Source organism: Dreissena polymorpha, chromosome 8, assembly GCF_020536995.1.
Source record: "Dreissena polymorpha isolate Duluth1 chromosome 8, UMN_Dpol_1.0, whole genome shotgun sequence".
Lineage (NCBI taxonomy): Eukaryota > Metazoa > Mollusca > Bivalvia > Myida > Dreissenidae > Dreissena > Dreissena polymorpha.
In genome coordinates, this window is record NC_068362.1 from 61,722,095 (window position 1) to 61,742,370 (window position 20,276).

Genomic DNA, 20,276 nt, shown 5'->3' on the forward strand with positions numbered 1-20,276 from the left:
GGCTCACTTACTTCACTGTATTCATCTGCCGGGTTTTATTACTGTTATCCAATTGTAAAAACACCGGCGTGATAGATCACGGAATAAATAAATCTCTTGCACGAGGGTTACATTACATTCACTTGTATGCGAGAGCAAGGAACGACAACTCTGCGTGGAGATTGGGAATAAATGCAGCTACTGGTAAGATGAATTTGGACACAATTCAATTGTCCGAAAATGTAGATTCTTTACACATAGGGGAGCATTTGGATGTCAACAATTATAGTAGCAACAAATAATTATTTTAGCTAAACATAGTGTCCGAAAACATATATTAATATCGGTAGAGTGAATGCGGTTCATAGACATGTTTTAACATACTTATTAAAGTTGCTAGAAATGCTAAATAGGGAGTTAAAAGGCTTAATATGCGAAAAAGGATGTATATTTCAACCCATTTAAGTTACATGCTGATTTTTTAATTATCATAATAGGCTTCTAAATAGGCTAAATGTGCTGAATAGGATGTATATTTTACAATATTGTATGAACTTGCTCAATACGATATCATCACAGTATTAACATCGTGTCATCTGTATTCAAACTTTTTATGTAAAGTTCATAAGTTCAAGGTCTTCAAAAAAATCGGTCTCAGTCTAACCGCATAACTAAAACAGCTTAATACGATTTAAAATGATATAAAAGAAGAAATCGACTAATAATCGCGAACAGCAACTTAAATTAGAAATCGAAAAACTAGTGTTTTTTTTATCACAGATGATAATGTTCAACATATCAATATTTTAAAGGCTGAATTTAAGAAAGTTTACGATGAGAAATTAAAAGGGTCCGTTATAATGTCGAGAGCCGAATGGGTTCAAAACGGTGAAAAACCCAATAAACGTTTGTTGTAACCTTGAGAAATACAAATATACCACCAAAACTATGACCAGCTATATTAATGAAATGGAAATGTTTTAGATAACCAATCCGACATTTTAAAAGAAACCATATTTAATTTATTCTATAAAAAACTATATCAGTTTCAAAATGTACACGTTAACGATGACGATTTAAATTGTTATGATGATGACATAAAAATGCCTAAACTTTCAAGTATAGAGTTAAATAGTCTGGAAGGGCCAATCACATTAAAAGAGGTCTCTATTGTTTTAAAAAAACATGGCAAATAATAAAAGCCCACGTTCGTCCGGTTTTACAATTGACTTTTTCAGGTATTTTGACCCAAACTGGGCACATTTGTTTGTAGAGCTCTAAATCACGCATTTATAAGTGGGAATTTATCCGTCGTTCAAACACAAGAAATAACTAGAAATGGTGCGGCAGAGGCCGACGCGTATCACCACGCAGCATAGATATTATATTTAAAGGCAATTTTGAATGGACAAGGCCTATGTTGGTGGGGCCCCGGGGTGAGTAATGTAGACATGGATGGTCGAGATAGACCGTGTTGTCACAAGAGATGTTCAGTATTAATTTTAAGTCAATTGATGAATAAATGAAGAAGTTACGTTAAAACAAAATTTTGGGTACGAAAAATAATATGGGTACGAAAATTTTGGGTACGAAAAAAATTATGTCACAAAAACATTTTGGTACGAAAAAAAGTTTAGGTAAGAAAACAAAATTTGGGTACGAAAAGAAATTTGGAGAGGAAAAATAATTGTGTACGAAACAAAATTTGGAACGAAAAAAATTTTGGGTACGAATAAAATTATGCCAAACAAAAATTTGGGTACGAAACAAAAATTGGGTACGAAACAATTTTTTTTTGGGTACTACGAAAAAATAATTGGGAAGGAAAAAAAATTTGGGTAGAAAAAAAATGGGGTACGATAAAATTTGGGTGCGAAAAAAAATTGTGTAAAAAAAGTTGGGTATGAACAATAATTGGGTACGACAAATTGTGGGTACCAAAAAAATGTGGGTACGAAAAAAAATGGGTACGAAAAAAAATTGGGTACAAAAAATGTTGGGTACGAAAAAAAAATTGGGGGTACGGGGAAGTTGTACTCGTGTACGGTGCACTATTTGGAATTTCGATCTGACCCCTGGATCAAAAGTTATTGTCATGTGCGTCGCATGTTATTAGTAAAATGAGTTTTTTTTTACCCATTTATTTAGCCATAACTTTTGACCCAGGAATTAGATAAAAATTCCAAATAGTGCACCGTCGCACATATGCTCATAGTGTGTAAGTTACAAGGTTCTAGTGCTAATAGTGTATGAGGAGATAGTGGCAAGGACAGACGAACAGAAAGCGGAGATCAATACAATACCCCCACGCTTTTAAAAGCGTGGGGATAATTACCTGCATTCAAAATGGTGATAAACCGAGACAAATTTTACAAAACTGGCGGCCAATAACATTACTAAATACTGTATATAAAATCGGTTCTGGATGCATCGCAAACAGGTTGAAACTTAATATAGATAAATTAATAAGCAATGATCAAACTGAATTTATCAAGTGTAGGGTCATAGGCGAGAACACCAGACTAATTTACGATGTACTTAATTACGCAGAAGAAAACGATATCCCGGGTCTGCTGTTGCTAATAGATTTTGGAAAGGCCTTTAATTCTTTGTCATGGGTATTTGTTAATCGGACTCTATCGTGGTTAAATTTTGGTCCTGACGTAATAAGATGGTTGAATGTATTGTATAAAGACGGAGTATAGGCGGTCACACAATGGGGGTTCTCATATTATTGTGGCGGTTATTTTAACAACTCAAACTTGTCCGGGGATATAATTTTTACCAGTACTGAGTTCACATACGTGTGCCCGTAACTGAAAACTGCCCTACTTGAATGGCCTTAGAAAGTATTTCTTGAAACTCTCCACTTAAGTTATATGGTCGGACCGGGGATCGAATCCGCGATCCTCACATTTGTAGTCCAGCTCTCTACCAACTGACTTAGCCGAACCGTTAGCTAGTAGTGTGTACAATTATTATTAAGGTTTTAATTTGCATACGTATTAAGTTCATCGGGATATGAAAAGCAATCACGTGATCGGTTTAACAAATAAAAATGCAGCGTTTACGTGGACATGAAAAAAAAACTGTTATTATGTTGTTGTTTTTTATAAATAAATATAGTGTTAAATCACTAATTTTCGCGATTCCGGCATTGCGCGAATATTTATCGATTCTACCAATAGTCGGATTGTCAGCGTACTATTCGCCTTTAATGTAATGTACATGCGTTGAAAGATCTTAAAAAGTCCATTTTTCAATGTAAAAAAAAACTAAGAAATTGTTATCTTCGTATTTAAAGTACCCGTATTCTGTTTTAATTGAATAAAAAAACGAACGTTACTCTCATATGAATGTTTGGTAGCACAAAACGATAACTTTAGAATTCAAAACCTGACGTATTGAGTTAAGAATTCGCGCGCCCGATGTGGATGCCAATTTAATGATGGCAAACAGGTGTCCGTTTGATTAGATGTTATACACACATATCTGGTAAAAACATATATCTTATTGAGTAACCTCTGTGAGATGTGACCCCTGTAAATTGGGGCCGACCGATTCAAGTGTTTTGATTCAATACTGAGCTGTATTAATGTGGCATTATACATGCGTTTTGTCAGATGGATCACGTTTGGCTTGATGCATTTTTCAAATCTGAAAACAAAATTGCGCATATTAATACCGCGTCGAATATGTCCGCGATTTACACTAAAAACTCGAAATAACCAAGATAAAACGGTAAATGGATTTGGCCACAAGTTCATAAATTTCTTACAAAGAAACCGACTGTCCATATTAAATGGCAGAATAAAAGATGACTGTACACGGCCGTTAATAACGCGCGCCACCTCTTGTTGCAAAAAACAAATAAAACCTAATCACCCTGTAAAATTATCCATGAAATTTCAAAACATCCGGGCCTGAGCACCACCTTGGACGTTGCATTGGCTCATTTATTAATGTATTAATGTATCTCAAAAAATAGGTGGCGCGCGTGATTAACGGCTGTGTGTATGGGTAAATAAACTTCTAAAAACGGAAGCAACATGGACTATTTTGCCAGTCATCGTACGTTATTTAAGCATATAATCAATACAGAAGTTTTAGATTTTTGACCATTACTTTCAGATGCGTACAGCCCCGTTACTATGCTGTTCCAATTACCAAATTATCATGACAGGAATATTGTCACTGTTACCAATACATGCATATGTTTAAATGATTGTGGAAATGCTGATGTTCGAGAGCATTTTATTATTGCTGATGCACATGTCGATGATGTTAATAATAATTATAATGCTAATAACAATACTGATGGCGATGATCATTATGATAATAATAATAATAATAATAATAAAATAAATAATAATACTAATACTAATACTTATACTACTACTAATAATAATAATAATTATAAAAATGATAATAATAATAATAATAATACAAAAATAATAATAATAATAATTATAATAATAATAATGAAAACGTGAAATGGTGGGGTGATGATAAATATTATGCATTTGTTGAAAATATTAGCACTTTAAATATCGATGACAACAACCGGGATCTCGTAGTTTTTGAAAACGTGGATACTTATTCAATTAATGACATAGATCATATAGTCTCCAAAATTGATTCTCTATATCAAAACAATTGTAAAATCAGCTTCGGCATATTTTAAATGAACACATTAAAGCATCATTCCCAATTATGAAAGATGTATATGTAATATTATTTAACTTTGTATTTAACTCTGGCATTGTACCTAGTAACTGGACATAAGGCAAATGAATCCAATTTAAAATAAAAATTCTGAAAACGATCCTTCTAACTACAGACCAGTCACTTTATTGAGCTGTGTGAGTAAATTATTCTCCTGAGTCTTAAACATACGTTAAGAAAAATGTATCTTGAGATAAGAACTTATTGACATGCATCCAGTGGGTTTCCGTAAACAATTTTCTACAGCGACAATACGTTTGTCTTATAGGCACTGATAAATATTCTTAGAACTCAAAATTAATAAATAAATGTTTTTGTGCATTTATTCAGAGGCTGCATTTTATGCGATCAATAGGTCAGTATTGTGGTATAATTTAGGCCAGTACATTATGAGTGGAGAGTTCTTAAATATTGTCCAAATATGTACAATAACGCCATATCATGTATCAAACTATTTTTCGTGTTCAGTTGGGGTAAAGCAAGGAGAAAATTTATCCCCTATACTATTTTCATTCTTTTTGAATGACTTACATTCTTATTGCGATACTAGTAGATATGTAGACGGATTAAGTTTTCTTATTCAGTCAAACGACAACGATATGTAATTTCTTTTCAACTTTTTTTGTTGTTGTCCGCTGACGACACTGTTATCGTAGCAGAGTCAGCTAACGATCTTCAAAATTGTGTCAATGTGTATTCTCAATATTGTGACACATGGAAACTAACTGTTTACACAGACAGGTAAATCATTGTTATTTTTAGGAAAGGTAGACAAGCTAATTATGTATTCTACTATAAAGATAGTTCCATTGAAGTTGTTAACAATTTAAAATACCTCGGCTTTTTATTCAATAGTCGCGGTTCTTTTTTAGACAAAACAGAATCTAGCCGAACAGGCTGCCAACGCTATGCACCGTCTTATCAATAAATGTAGTAATCTTGTTTTACAAATATATATGAAAATTTATATATTTAACAATGATGATTAAACTTATTATATTGTTCGGTTGTGAATATTTCGGGTTTGGAAATAACAATATAGTAGAAAAAGTTTAGTTGAAGTTTTTGAAAATTATATTAGGGGTCAAGACCAGTACCGCATCGTGTATTACATACGGGGAAACTGGAGTAAAACCCCTCCAAATTGATATTAAAACTAGAATGATTTATTTTTGTGAAAATTAGTCCATCCGCTGTTTTTTAAATTATCACATCGTTTACAGCATCTTATGCAATATACATGCAACGGAAAGCACTAAGTTTGATTGGATAGTTAAATGCGGAATGATGAACAAGTGGCAATCTTATGCTTTTTTGATGTTGTCTTGTGTTTTTTGGAGAAACCGCTGCGAAATATTTTAGCGGGTCACACAATTACAGATCCGCTAAGAAAATTCGCAGCGAGTAAGTCGAGATAAGACCGAATATTAATACGAAATAAACGCTAATCACTTTCTTGCTTATATAGCTGGAAAGTGAGTTACATTTTATGAATTAATGCACGTAATAACGGCTATACAACGGCGAAAATAACCCTGTATTGGCATGTTCGTCGCCATATTGTTTGTCACGTGATTACCCGCTCTGTTGACATATAAAGTGAAGAATTCGTGCGCCTGATGTGGATCGAACTGTTAAGATGGTATTCAATAAAGACTGACAGGCAGACAGACAGTTTATTGAGACTTTGTCAAAAGTATTTTTTTCATACTTAAATATACACACTATTTTGTGTCACATAAATAGGTATAACAACATAAGATTATATCAAATAAAATAATTAATTAAGAATACACAAACATATTAACATAAACGTTGGAAAGAACACGTACGTTTTATTGAGGGGTTGATGAAATTTAATGAATATTATAATTTATGATAGTTTTTTAGAGCAAAAGCTTTTTTTATACATATATTTACATACATTAGAAATAACTTATGTGTCACATAAACCAAATAACTTGTGGAATCTATATACATATGGGTTAAGATAAAATATACGGCTAATACTTTTTCTTTAATCAGTGGAATCTACAAATACAATGATTACGGGACAGGTTTGAAAGTAGTAAGTATTTAAACGAGAGTGGTCCATCAACAACTGCTACTAAATATCAGATAAGCAATGTATTTACATAAACATATCACACAAACTAGGTGAAAGCAAGTTCCTAAATATGTTTATTCACATAACACAAATAAGCTCTACCGCACCAATCCTCGGACGACTGACGGCAATAATATTATTGTAGATCCACTGTTCACACTCTTCACAAATCACAACTGTTGTAAGATGAAACATTAAACACAATGAAACTCCCGAAACTCTATATTGCGAACATGTCTTGTTCTTTTCCTTTACCGTAACAGAACACCAACCATTAACATACACTGATTCAAACTGGGATCACCGCCCTGGAATGAATCATTTAAGGAATTGGGTTTTAAACCGGTTTGCGAGCTTGTCCTTCATCACATTAAGCAAGTGTTTCTTGATGATTTATTGAACCTAAAAGTAATATTCAAACGTTTTATGAATAATTGACCTGTAAACTAAAGAAAAGAGCCATGAAGTAAGTAGTTTATGTTTTGCGTAACGTTGCATACCGTTGAAAATCAGAATTATATGGTACACACGAACAAGCTCCAAATCGAAGGTATCAAAAATTAATGAATGAGTGTCTGTCATCATTTTCGAATCGTGGTTCCAAACAATCCTCTACATGTTCGATGTACAAATTGTAAGAAAAATGCAGTGTACGTATTAATATCCGTTTGAATTTTATATACACCGATACAGGTCGAACAACGGATGTGTCGGAAAAAAATGTTAACCTTTACAATATATACAAGAGATTCATTTGTTCAAAATGTTGATTATTGTTTTAAAACTAAAAGACCAACATCTTGTCCGATCAGTAGAGTCGTCGTTGTTTCGCTGTAATAAATAGAATGTGGGTTATTTAGCCCATCCTGACCCGTTGCCACAACTAGAAGTGTTTCGAGACTCTCGCCATCTATTTGTAGAATCGTGTTGGATGTTCTTCCACAAACAAGTACCTGTCCCGTCGTTGAAACATGCACGCCTGTGGGTGTGCGTAGTAGGGGATTTCTAAATTTGGCAAGTAAGTTCCCATCCATACTTAGGGCAATGAGCTGGTGTCCAGAATTGTTTGTTACGAATATTCTTCCTGTCCCCACTGCAACCTTGTAAACTGTAATATTCAGTAACAAACAGCCGATTATCAAATACGGTAATGTCAATGCATTTAGTATTAAAAACATACAAACATGGCATAATAACGAAATCACTATTAGCAATAATGCTTAATTTAAAAGAAGTATTTGTACTTTATTCACAAAAAATGAGCTCATAACTTAACAAGTGTTATGATTGCTTAGCATGTATACATTGTTTGCAAACCGGTCTTTGTTACAAGTATCAAAACTCAGTCAATATATTACTGATGCTGGATAACCATCTGTGCAAAAAGTGAACATAGCGATTGTACAAATACATAAATCTATATAAAGAGGAAATATCGAAGACATCCTCTCAAAATTACCTGTAAATTCGTATGACCGATCTTCATACAGTGTTTTCACAAGTGACCCATCGAGCAAGTATTGGTGAAGAGCTGTGCCGGATGTCACATAGAGATAATTCATGTTATACGCTATACCACGACATCTATGTGGAAGAAACAAGCATTTAGTTCTAGAAAGTGTATTTTTATTACTTTTATAAAACTCGATTATATGATTTTCATCGTTGTCCAAGGTAACAGCAAACTCGTCAACGTTAATATGACACATGTCGAATGCCGACGTAAAAACACTCGACGTAAAAACACTCGATTTGCAACAAACGTTATATTCAATGTCTAGCTGAACCAGATGTTTTTCAAAGAATGCAACAACTATTATATTTGGGCTTATCTCGCATATACCCCTGATAGAACCTTGTGTCGGTTGATGTTTAGCAGGATCTCCGTTAATGCTTAGAATATGATATGGGTTGTATGTTCGAAGTTTCCCTAAACCACATAAAGTAGATAAGTAGTGCACAATATCATGCTGAATTTCAAAATTCATCTGATATTTCTTTACTTTACTTATCTCTTGCATTAAAGACCGCGATTCTGCAAGTTTATTAACACATTTCACGTTTGCTATATAAGTAAGACTATGGACCTTTTGTTCGTCCTTCTTTTCAATGCTTTTAACAATTTCTTTCAGTGATTGTAATTCAGTAACCTCTTTATGACAACGTTTAAGGTCGTTTTCAATCGAATCAACGAAAGTTGTATTCAAAGATTCCAAAGTTTTAACAGTTTTCTTTTCCAGTTTGTCTAAAACAGCGTTTATGGTTTGTCTGAAATCGCTCAACTGTGCCAATATGTTTTCGCATGATGTTGACAAGGTCTTCTTATTTTCCTCTCTTGCTGTTTTTAATGTCTGTAGTCGCTGCATTTGTGTGGCCAAGTCTTGCAACATAGTCTGGTGGTCCACTGGCAGCCAATTCTTCACAGCATCAGAAATCACTTCTACTTTGTAGCACTGTCTGCAATAAATGTTTAAATGGAATGTAAACAAAAAAGTAACCTAAAAACGAAGAGCTGTGACAGAAAATCTTATATTATGCTCTAGTACAAGACAATGAATATTTTATGTAAAATTGTGGTCAAAACGTGCACACATTGTAAAACATGTCAAAGTAATTCAGACTGAGGGACCAAAATCACAAATCACAATAATAAGATATTTGTTTTATTATGCATATGCATTATTATGGTAAACTAGAAAACAAGCAAACACAAATTCTTAAAATATGTCAATGTCTGCTTACAAATGCCTGGAAGCACTTTCATAAATCAACAGTAAAGAGATTCAAGCAAATATCCTTGATAGTATAGTATACACGCTATTGGAAACTTTGAATGAAAAACGAAACAAATATTTATAGATTGCTTGTACCCCACACGACTTTCATAAGAAAGATGTATGTATTTGTATTACATTATTTAATATATTTACAAGTTGTTACGCTATTCAAGTTGTTTTTAATGTCTCATTTTAAATGGGACATACGTCTTATAAAATACAAAACTTATTTATTGCAGTTCCTTTCCCGAAATGATTATCTTATATTATATCTCACCTCCTACAATAATGACCTAATCAGGCCCGTACCCAGCCCATGGGCCCAGGGGCCCGGGCCCCCCCAGCTGGCTGTCGAACTATGATTTTTTTTAATGATCGGCCCACTGCAATTTTTTCTCTCGTGCAAGGGCCCACAGTACACTTTCCCTCAAAACAAAAGAGCAGCTATGTTTTATTGTCCCTGATAAACAAGGGGATTAACGCTCGCCAATCGAGATAAGCCTCTAGGCAGTGTTTTCTTATCGCCTTGTACACACATCCCCAATCAGTGCCCCATTGTGATCATGAATGCTTCATCTATCGATGGTTGATGAAACATGTATTTTGATAACTGCAGCGAAGGGAAGCAACTGCTACAGGAGGTCGTAGACTATGGTCTGATAATTGCCGACGCAGGTTTTTTCCTTCTTTGAGAAGGCCCTAGACGTATTTTTCTCTTCTAAAAGTTTAATTGTTTTTTTTAAACCTTTTATTGGGAATTTTTAGGTCCCAATATATACTTTTTGCATTGAGAATAGGGCCCTGAATTTGAACCGGAACAAAAACACTGACAAAGGTATTAAAACTGCGTATTTATAATTTTTGAAAGGAAATCACTGAAAAAGACTACGATGAGATAGTTAACATGTTTGTTTAAAAGAAAAACAGATTCATAAATTTGTCAAGCAACAGATAAGAATTTGGCAGAATTCAGTATTTAAAATAATTGAGTACCGAGAATTGAGTAATATTAGCCTATTAATGGCTCATTGGTAAAAAAATGAAAATTGAATCAACAAATCGATCTCATTATATAAGTTAACCTGATCCAGTGTAGAAAAATATTCTATATAATTAAATTATCTATTTCCTTGAATTTGTTTGAAAACAGTAAAATATGTTAAATTGATTATTTAAGACTTTCATTATTTCCCCTAAAAATAAGCCGTTTTGCGCAATTATTTTCCTAAAAAATAGCAAGGTCTTTCCCAAAAAATCAGATTAAAAAAAACCTGTGATGTTATTGATTTGTGAAAAAAATGGTGGAAGCAGTACGAGAGTTGATGTGGATAATCGTCAGTTTAAACCTGTAAGTTCCGGAAATCTAAAGCTTTTAATATTGTTGTGAATTCACACCAATGTTTAAAGCTTAAGACATCCGAAATGTGCTGATTTACTTGTTATTATTCCATTAATTCATATCACAAAATACGGTTTTTATAAGCATTAAAATTCACCTTGCAAAGTGCCAAATTAAAAAAAGTATATATATAGGGAGGGGGGACCCGGTTCGGCCCCCCCAGTAAAAAAATCCTGGGTACGGCCCTGCTAATCCGATTGGCTTAGAGTGGTCTGCCCATGGAGTATTTTCTATACACCCTGAGTAATTTCCATACCCACCGAGTAATCGATTAGTCGGTTGAGATATTATCAATGCACCGTTAGTAACTGACAGTGTATGGGATATACACCCTCATTAATTTCATACCATACTCGAGCTTATATCCCATACACCGTCAGTTACTAACGGTGTAACTTATGATACTGGCCCCGTTTCATCAGGGACCTATACAAACATGTTTGTATAGGTCCCTGGTTTCATAAACGTTCGTACGCACGGTTTCTTACGTAAGTATACTTACGAAGTTCGTAAGAAAATCCGAGCGTTTCACAAAATATACTTACGCAACCACCTGCTACGAATTCGTAAGTTCCAATGTTAAAGTTACGCATGGTCTAGGCTGTCGTAGCGTTCGCAAATATGGCCGCCTTAGCTATTTCACGTCTTCACAAATTTTCCAAAATAAAAAAAAACCGATTTTAATCGCATTTTCGACAAAAGAAGCGTGACGTTTCTCTTGAAAATGACAAAATCGGTAAATTGTGGTACATTTATCTTTATGAAGTACATTATAGAGAGCACAGTTGTTTCCCTTGTTTTCGAAATCGCGACGAAAAAACATGGTCAAATGTAAACAAAGTTGAATGGATTTTTGTTTTAAATTACCTCTGGCCATGCTTTGTATTACGTGATAAGCATTGTGTAAATACAGAAGAGAGGATTTTTACAGAAGTAAATTGTATATGAAAGTTTAATTAGATCTGTGTCAAACTGGAATGTATGAAGCAAACTGGAAATTGGAATACATGGTCATGGATGATGCAAGACACTGGCATGTTTATTGGATCAACCACTTTTGGCACTAACGACTTTACATAGTGTAACAAAATCAAAGAGTTTCCTTCTAGGATTGAATTAACTGGAAGGTTATCTTTGATTCTGTTCGATGCGTCACTGAATTATTGTAAATGGAATGTCCAAAACACCTGAGAAGCAGAACAAAGGTTTTCCCTTTGTAAATAAGGTAATTTTTTTATAATTTCATTTACAGAATTGTATTGTTTGGGAAGTATTAAATGTTTGGATCTGGATACATAGAAGATACCAAAACATTATCTGGCTTTTACTCGACTGTGGACATCTCTTGAGTCTGTTCCTGGGTAGAACTAGTACAATCATGGTGTCTTTGGAGGCAATCTAAAGAACGCTCCCACGGTGGGGATGGAACCCATGACCTCCCTGTCGATAGGGGGACACCATATCCACTACGCCACAGCGACTGTACTGTATAGAAAATGTATGGAAAAAGTTCTCTGCAGATTTTACTCAGTTGTTAGATCCAAATTATGATATCACAACTAAACATCTTTTTACCATATTTATAAAGGCTTCAAAATCATGTTTCAAATGAACAAGAATAATAGATTTTTAGTTATTAGTTGATATCTAAGCGGAAACAAACTTTTTTGATTTTCGGTGATAATTTTCATTGTTCGATGAAAGATGTGTTTGATTCAGATCAACTTTTTTTGCCAACTGGTCTGCAAGTATCTTAAAGAAGGTAAATACATGTTTTGTTCTCTATTGAAATGGACCTTTAGTTAACATGCATAGATTGCTTTACCAACATCCAACCGAAATATTTTTGGACATGGTTATTATTTTCAGAAAAAAAAACACTACTAAATTCAGTTTATAAAAACAAAAATCTCTTTAATGATGACTTGTGTATTTATATTGTTTTATAATTTATGACATAATTGAAAAGTACATCCATGTGACCATTTTGAGTTAATTTGGTGTTCAAAATGTAGAAAAATAACAATGGTATCATTTAAATAAATTGGTTGCCATGGAAGCAAATGTACTACACAACACAATATTGTATATTTTCATATGTTATTGTTTTATTTGAACAAGTTAATGCATTTTAATCTTACACAAATTACATTTACTTATAATAAGTAGGGCATTATAACTCAAAAAAGTAATTAAATGGTAGAAAACATAAATATCTCAGAATTGCTTTTCACAATTTGAGATACAATAAAGAAGGGCTTTGCACGTTTTAAGGCCTTATTGTTTAATAAGTACTTACCCGTAATCTCATTTACTATTGAAATGGTATTGGGCATTCCATTGATCACAAAACTAAGAATAAAGATCAAAGGGAATTGTGCACAGATAGTAAAACTGACCATTTTCCAAATTTAAGGAACAGATACAAAATAAAAAAGAATACTGTAAATCAGGGAGCAAAATGCCACTTATGATGTAGAATCAAACTGAAAATACAGCTATTTTATGAGTAATCATCATGTGTAATGGATACTATTTAACAGGGTAATGATTGGATAATTTTTAATGATTCTGTTTTTTCTGTTAAATTTTGTTATTTCACATGGATCACATATATCAAGTATAAAATGAATGCTTAAATATAAAATTCAAGATGGCCGAGTGTTATAGGTAAAATAATTTAAGGACCCCCATGGATACTAATATTTTTCTGGTATTTTTATCTCTTCTAAAGTTCTATTTTGAGGTTAAAATCTAGCAATTTAAGGCTTCTACTGACATACTTTAAAAAAATGCCTGAATCTGTGAACAATTCCCTTTAACTTAAGGTTAAAACCCTTTGGATGTCAGCTTATTATTATTTTGATTACCATTACAGTCAACATAAAAAACATAGTTAAGGTATTAAATAGGTCAAACACTAAATTAAATGCATCACTTAAACACTGATTTCTCTTAAGTTTATACAATTATTTCTATAATAAAACTGTGTTTGTGTTTAAAAATAATAATTCTATTTTAGTTCTACACTTCAAATAAAATTCCAGCATGTACATGAATTTTTTTTCTAATTATAATAATTCAGGTTTGAATTTCCATTGTTAGAATAAATATTCACAGATGTTCTTCATTAAAACAGTACATGGTGATCTTAATCTCCAACCAGCTGTAGCGCTTTATGTCCACATAGTGAAGAGACGTACACAGTAACAGCAAATCCTTTGACTGAGTCCACATCAACATTTCTGTAAATAAAAATTGAACATAAAAAAGTACCAGTGCAAAAAAATCAAAATGTAATCCTACTAATGTATCTTAAAATAATTTGGAATAACACAAAACTGACAGTCATGGTTGAAACTCTTATGGCTGGTAATCATCAGGATACACCAAACTTTAGCATGAACAAGTTTCTTTATTTATTTAGATATGTTATGAAATCTTTGTCTCAAATGGATTCCCTTCACATCGGAATTCTTAATTTAAACTTGTCAATAAAATTAACTCAACATTTAAACTATTTTATTTTTTTTTTACTTTTGTAGTGTTCCGATGCATATGTTTTAGTAAAACCAAAGTTACAAAGAACCATTTAAAGGAGTAAGAATTATAACAGTCACCATATGCAACAATCTGTGGCCAAAGTGATCATCACTTCTTTCACCCGGCAGGATGCATCTGTAAAAGTAGTCGGGTCCTTTCCCTGGAGATTCATATTATTCATGAAGTATCTGTTCACCTAAAACACAAACTTCTTTATTAAAAAATATCCATAATTAAATTTAAACATTGTATTAAATTACAAAAAATGACTGACATGCATGATTTTATGAAAAAAAATAATATTGTTTAACTCACATAATTAGATAGAATTTCATTTTTTTAGCAGGATCGTAGTATATTAAACCGACACATGAAACATAAAAATCTAACTTTTTATAAAATATTTTTTTAATCAGAAAATATGTCTTACCAAAGCAGAATCATACTATTATTGAATTTAATTTATTATTCTCCAAATTACAACACACAAAGTAAATAACAGCTTATCTTAAGACGATTTTGTCAATTGTTTAGTCTTATCTCAACAGAAGGGACTGTTAAATAATAAATAGAAATTTAAACATTACTTAAAAGTTTAACAGATGTAAATGACTTTTTTTATTCATGTTACATGTAAGTTTTGACAAAAATAGCTCAAACTTACTTATATCTTTAATAATATTACAATCTGACATGTAAACAAAGTAAGTATTAAACCTTTAATGCCATACCATCTCAATTTAAAACAATAACACACCTGCAAAGGGACTTGTTCACACTCTATCAAAATGAGAATGTTTCAGTTTTTTGTCACAGATTTAAGGAATAAATGAACAATATACATCAGTGTGCGAAATAACACTAATGCCGCAGACTTCTACTGAAAATACACTTTCGTTTACTAAAAATCATCGTTAGAAATTGATAAAGTTATAAAGCGTCTCATACGCGAAAAGATTTAAATTTTTTGATTTCTTGTGTCATCGTTATATTATGTAACAACACGCGCATGGTTTTACAAAGTATAAAATAAATGGCAACCCATGCAGGGCTTTTTTTCCTTCTTTGGGACCCGCCGAAAAATCGGCCCTTTCCCCTCAATTTTTTTTTCCCCTCAGCAGGTAAATTTTCCCCCAGGCTTCATTTTTTTTTAAACTTTTAATAAATACATAAGTTAACCTGATCCAGTGTAGAAAATATAACATATTGCATAATTAAATTATCTGTTGCCTTGATTTTGTTTTAAAAACAGCAAAATATGTTGAATTGATTATTTAAGACTTTCTTTATTTTTCCCAAAATCCGGCATTTTGCGTGATTTTTTCCACCAAAATCCGGCATTTTGCGTGATTTTTTTCCCCTCAAAAAAGGCCAGGCCCTTTCCCCAAAATCAGATAAAAACCCCTGCCATGTGATTACGGTTTGTCAGGTCCGCACATAATGTAGTTATAAAGACTCAATGACGACCCCAACATGAACTCTGAATTACACAAACCCACATGTGAAGACGGATTGCTGAGCGGTTTAGGCGCTTGGCTTTTACTACATGGGTCAGTGGTTCGAGCCCCGATGTGGTAAACTTTTTTTTCTCTTTGTTGTCTTTTTCTACTTTTTTTCTTGTTTATATATTGGAGCTATAATTTGTGACATTACAAAGATTGCTTACATAAAGTATAAAGTATAAATAGTACACCTGAGCGTACTATATAAGAACGGACAGTCAAGTGGTTGGTGCTGGACTTTCACTCCAGGTGTCAGTGGTTCAAGCCCCGGTGTGGATTTCATTTTTTTCATTCTTTAATTTTATCATTGGTTTATACTGGACTGGAACTATTTAGTTCCGATGTTTACATTTATCAATTAAAAGCATTTAATCAATTTAATGACTACTGTACCTTCAAAACATGCCAAACTCTGTGAACAAGTCCCTTTCACAAAGGCGATTTTATCATGGTGTCATGTAGATTCGTCATCTTACCTGATGCGGAATATCAACTCCTTTATTTAGAAATCCTCCATGTTAATCAATAGCAGTTTGTTCCATTGTAAATCAGCGTAAATCTATCCAACTTTGACAGTAAATTTCAACATTGTATTATTACTCTACGCTCGTTTAACCCCAATGGGTATTTCAATTTCAACAACAAAGCAATGGTTACTCTCAACAAACTTTAAAAACGTTGTTTACATTATAAGCGATAACTTCGCGAGGGGTCAGTGCCTTTTTCGTCTGAACTAGTTACCAAGATCACAAGTTAAATATGTTTCAGTTCACCTGAATGAATTTCAACTAATCAAGTGCAGTTATTTAACGTGACACAAAAATATGTTTAGCGTCATAAAACGTCGACCTCATTTGAAAGCATTTCTGCTGACGACTTCACATTTATTTATTTTAAAAGAGAAAAATAAATGTATACATAACAATTAGTTTTATTGCTTTTCTACTAGTTTTCGTAGTGTTTATTATAATCTGACAGATGGCGCCAAATTTTAGTTTTACGTCTTTTAAAACCTTCAATTAAAGAGTGCAGACTGGTTTGGTTTTACGTAAGATTCGTAAGAATTCTTAAGTCTGCGAACGAGTTTATGAAACGTTCGTAGGAATTGGCGTAAGAACGTTCGTACGTAAAAATCGCAGAATTCTTACGAAAAACTTAAGAATTGTTTATGAAACGGGGCCATTAATGATTACAGGGCCCTCAATCTATCAAATCCGGCGGCAGTCCCCCACCTGAAAAGTATACTTTTTCCCCTTTTGGGGGGAAAAATTCCCCCTAAAAAAAAAAAAAAAAAAAAAATTTTTTTTTTTTTTTTTTTTTTTTTATAGAAAGATGTGTCTCATGATTATTACCGTATATCTGAATTCTATTTCAATTTAATCTTTTCAAACATTCTAAATTATGAAAAATGCAATGAATATAGTGCAAACATGTACAAATTAAATAATGAGAGAATAAGGAAAAAAATCCCCCAAAAAGGGAAACGCCGCGAAAATTCCACCTCCTAAGGGCTGCGGACCCCTTCCCCCAAAGTAGTGTGAGGGCCCTGCATTATCCTTAAGATAAAGATGCACATCCAAATGCCTTTCATGTTATGTAATTGGTAGGACTTCATGAAGACGTTAAATATAATACTGCCAGACGAGGGTTCGACTTTTATACGTCCTCTTCTAGGGTAGGGGCATTCCAATACTCGTTTAATAATATTAGTTGAGGGAAGAGAGCTTTGAGCGGATAATTGTATCAAACACTGCGAAATCTGCTGAAAATTAACCCATATATGCTCAGTGGACTCTCCCAACCTCCTAAATTGGATCAATTTATTTCCGAAATTAGGGATGTCTAGTATACTTATTTCTATATTTAGAATATTTCTCACAGAAACTCCTATAAGCAAACAGCGTCGACCCGGATGAGACGCCGCATCATGCGGCGTCTCATCTGGGTCTGCGCTGTTTGCAAAGTCCTTTTTTCAGGACGCTAGGCATAAGTGGGTTAAAATTAAAGATTTTTACCGGTGTTTTAGAGTTAAGCATTTTACGCAACATAATGCACTATGGTCCTCACAGAACGCAGTAATAGTTTCGTGGTTGTGCTCCTGACACAGCGTGAGCGCATCTACCGTTGCCCTGGAAACCGGCCATCTCTGCATATCTCCTCGACCAACCAATAAGTGCATCTTAAACATCTGGTCGTGTAGTGGTACGCAAACGTCACAATAACACTTCGAGCACTGTTCACAGTATTGTGCGGACTCCCTTTGAACGCCGTTCTGTTCACACACATAGCAACAATAGTCTAGAACAATGTCAGATCCATCTCGGAACGTAGCACACGGGTTTGTTCCTTCCGCCATTTTGCCTACAAACTCAGCTTTACACCAAAACCGAGATTACACGCGGTCACGCGCGTATGTGTAAGCTAACATGTGTATGTCCTACACAAAACCAGATGTACATGTACTTAAAATAATGAGTACACATAACGCTAATGACTTTTGACTGTCTAATGTGTGTGATTCTATAAAACCATTCCATATCGTTTCCTTTAGCTCAATCTATATCTGGTATGCGAGTTTAACCTATGTACGTTTATTGGGTCAATACCGTTTTCAGAAATCTAAACGCGATAAACATATCCATCTCGAAGCGTAGCACATGCATTCGTTCATTCCGTTATTTGCCTACATGTTTCAGATTGACACCAACACCGAGATTAAACCACATGCAATTCAATCAATTAGTACACATACGCTAATTACTTTTGAATGTCAACCGTTCGCGATTCCTTAAAACCAGTTTAATCAATATCGTTACACTCAGCAAAGTCTAAACCGAAAGTAAAAATTTCAACTCATACGTGGCTTTAAAGGGACCGTCAACCACGAATGACGAAAAAAGAAAAGTTCTAAACTAGCGTTTTTTTACAATTATTATTTTATATTGATTAAAATATCACGACTGGTATATTGCATTACTTGAAAAAAAGTTCATATTTTCAGTATATTCGGTAATAAAATTTCACGATGTGAAATCGAAAGTACATCGCGAAATAAGTGACATAACGATATACAAACTCTAAATAACGCAAGTAGATTGATCATTTTATCTATTAAATTTATACAATTCACTACGCATGCACAATTTGCATTCCTGAGTTTACCACGTGACGATGATAATCAATCTACTTGCGTTATATATAGTTCACTGATAGTTACCTGGTACCTGTACCCAGTAAAATTTATTACCGAATATACTGAACAATATAAACTAATACTTGTACAAAAATACGGTATTTAGAACTTGTCTTGTTTCGTCATTCGTGGTTGACGGTCCCTTTAACATATTCACCTCTGTAAATGTATTGGGTCAATATTGTTTTCAGAAAAAGCGCGGTTAACAATTTACACTAAGGAACAGCAGACGATGTATTGCATAAGTTTATCTTACGGAGCATTCCTTAGATAGTCGATGTATTACGATAGAACTTATCAGTATGGATATGTTGTTATCGTCAATTAGTAGTTTTAAATACATTGAGAAACGCCATTTCAAATCAATATAAGTCCGTTTTGTATTTGAATTATTATTTCGTGTTGACCATAAACTAGAAAATAACGATTTCCCTCTTTCAATTAATGGTTCAAGTAAGAAATATAAAATACATTTTAATGACAAGGTTTGCCTCATAAAATCAACCTAAATGTTATCTTTATGTGTATATATTGCAAAGCTTATGATGTCCTTTCGCGTCTGAGGCTGCATTTAGTGGGGACCCATAGTGTGTCCCAGCAATCGTAGATAATTATAGCTTTAACTTCCATGTTTTTGATTTTTATAGAAATATATTCTATTTAGGCGTGGTATTGTGCTGTTTGCATGGGTATGGGTGGGGGGGGGGGGAGCGGAGAACCCGAAAGAAAGCCCACGTTTCCGATATGGCAATCTCTTACCTAGCTCACATGCGCCGGATTCGGATATTGAACCCGTGTCGTCTACCAAGTGTACCAACCACTGGGCTAACCGGATATGCGATAACGGTGACTGTGTGTATTTTGAAGTTAATGAGGTCCTCCAGCGCCCGAGGCTGCATTATTATAAGAGGACACAGATTGTGTCCATTCACTCCTAGCTTATAAACCTTTTTAGACTCTCGAACGTTGGGACACATTTTTAGGAACAGCTTAAATTTCCAGCTTTTTCTACCCGGAGGAAACCACATCTGTCAGTTAAGGACCCACCCAA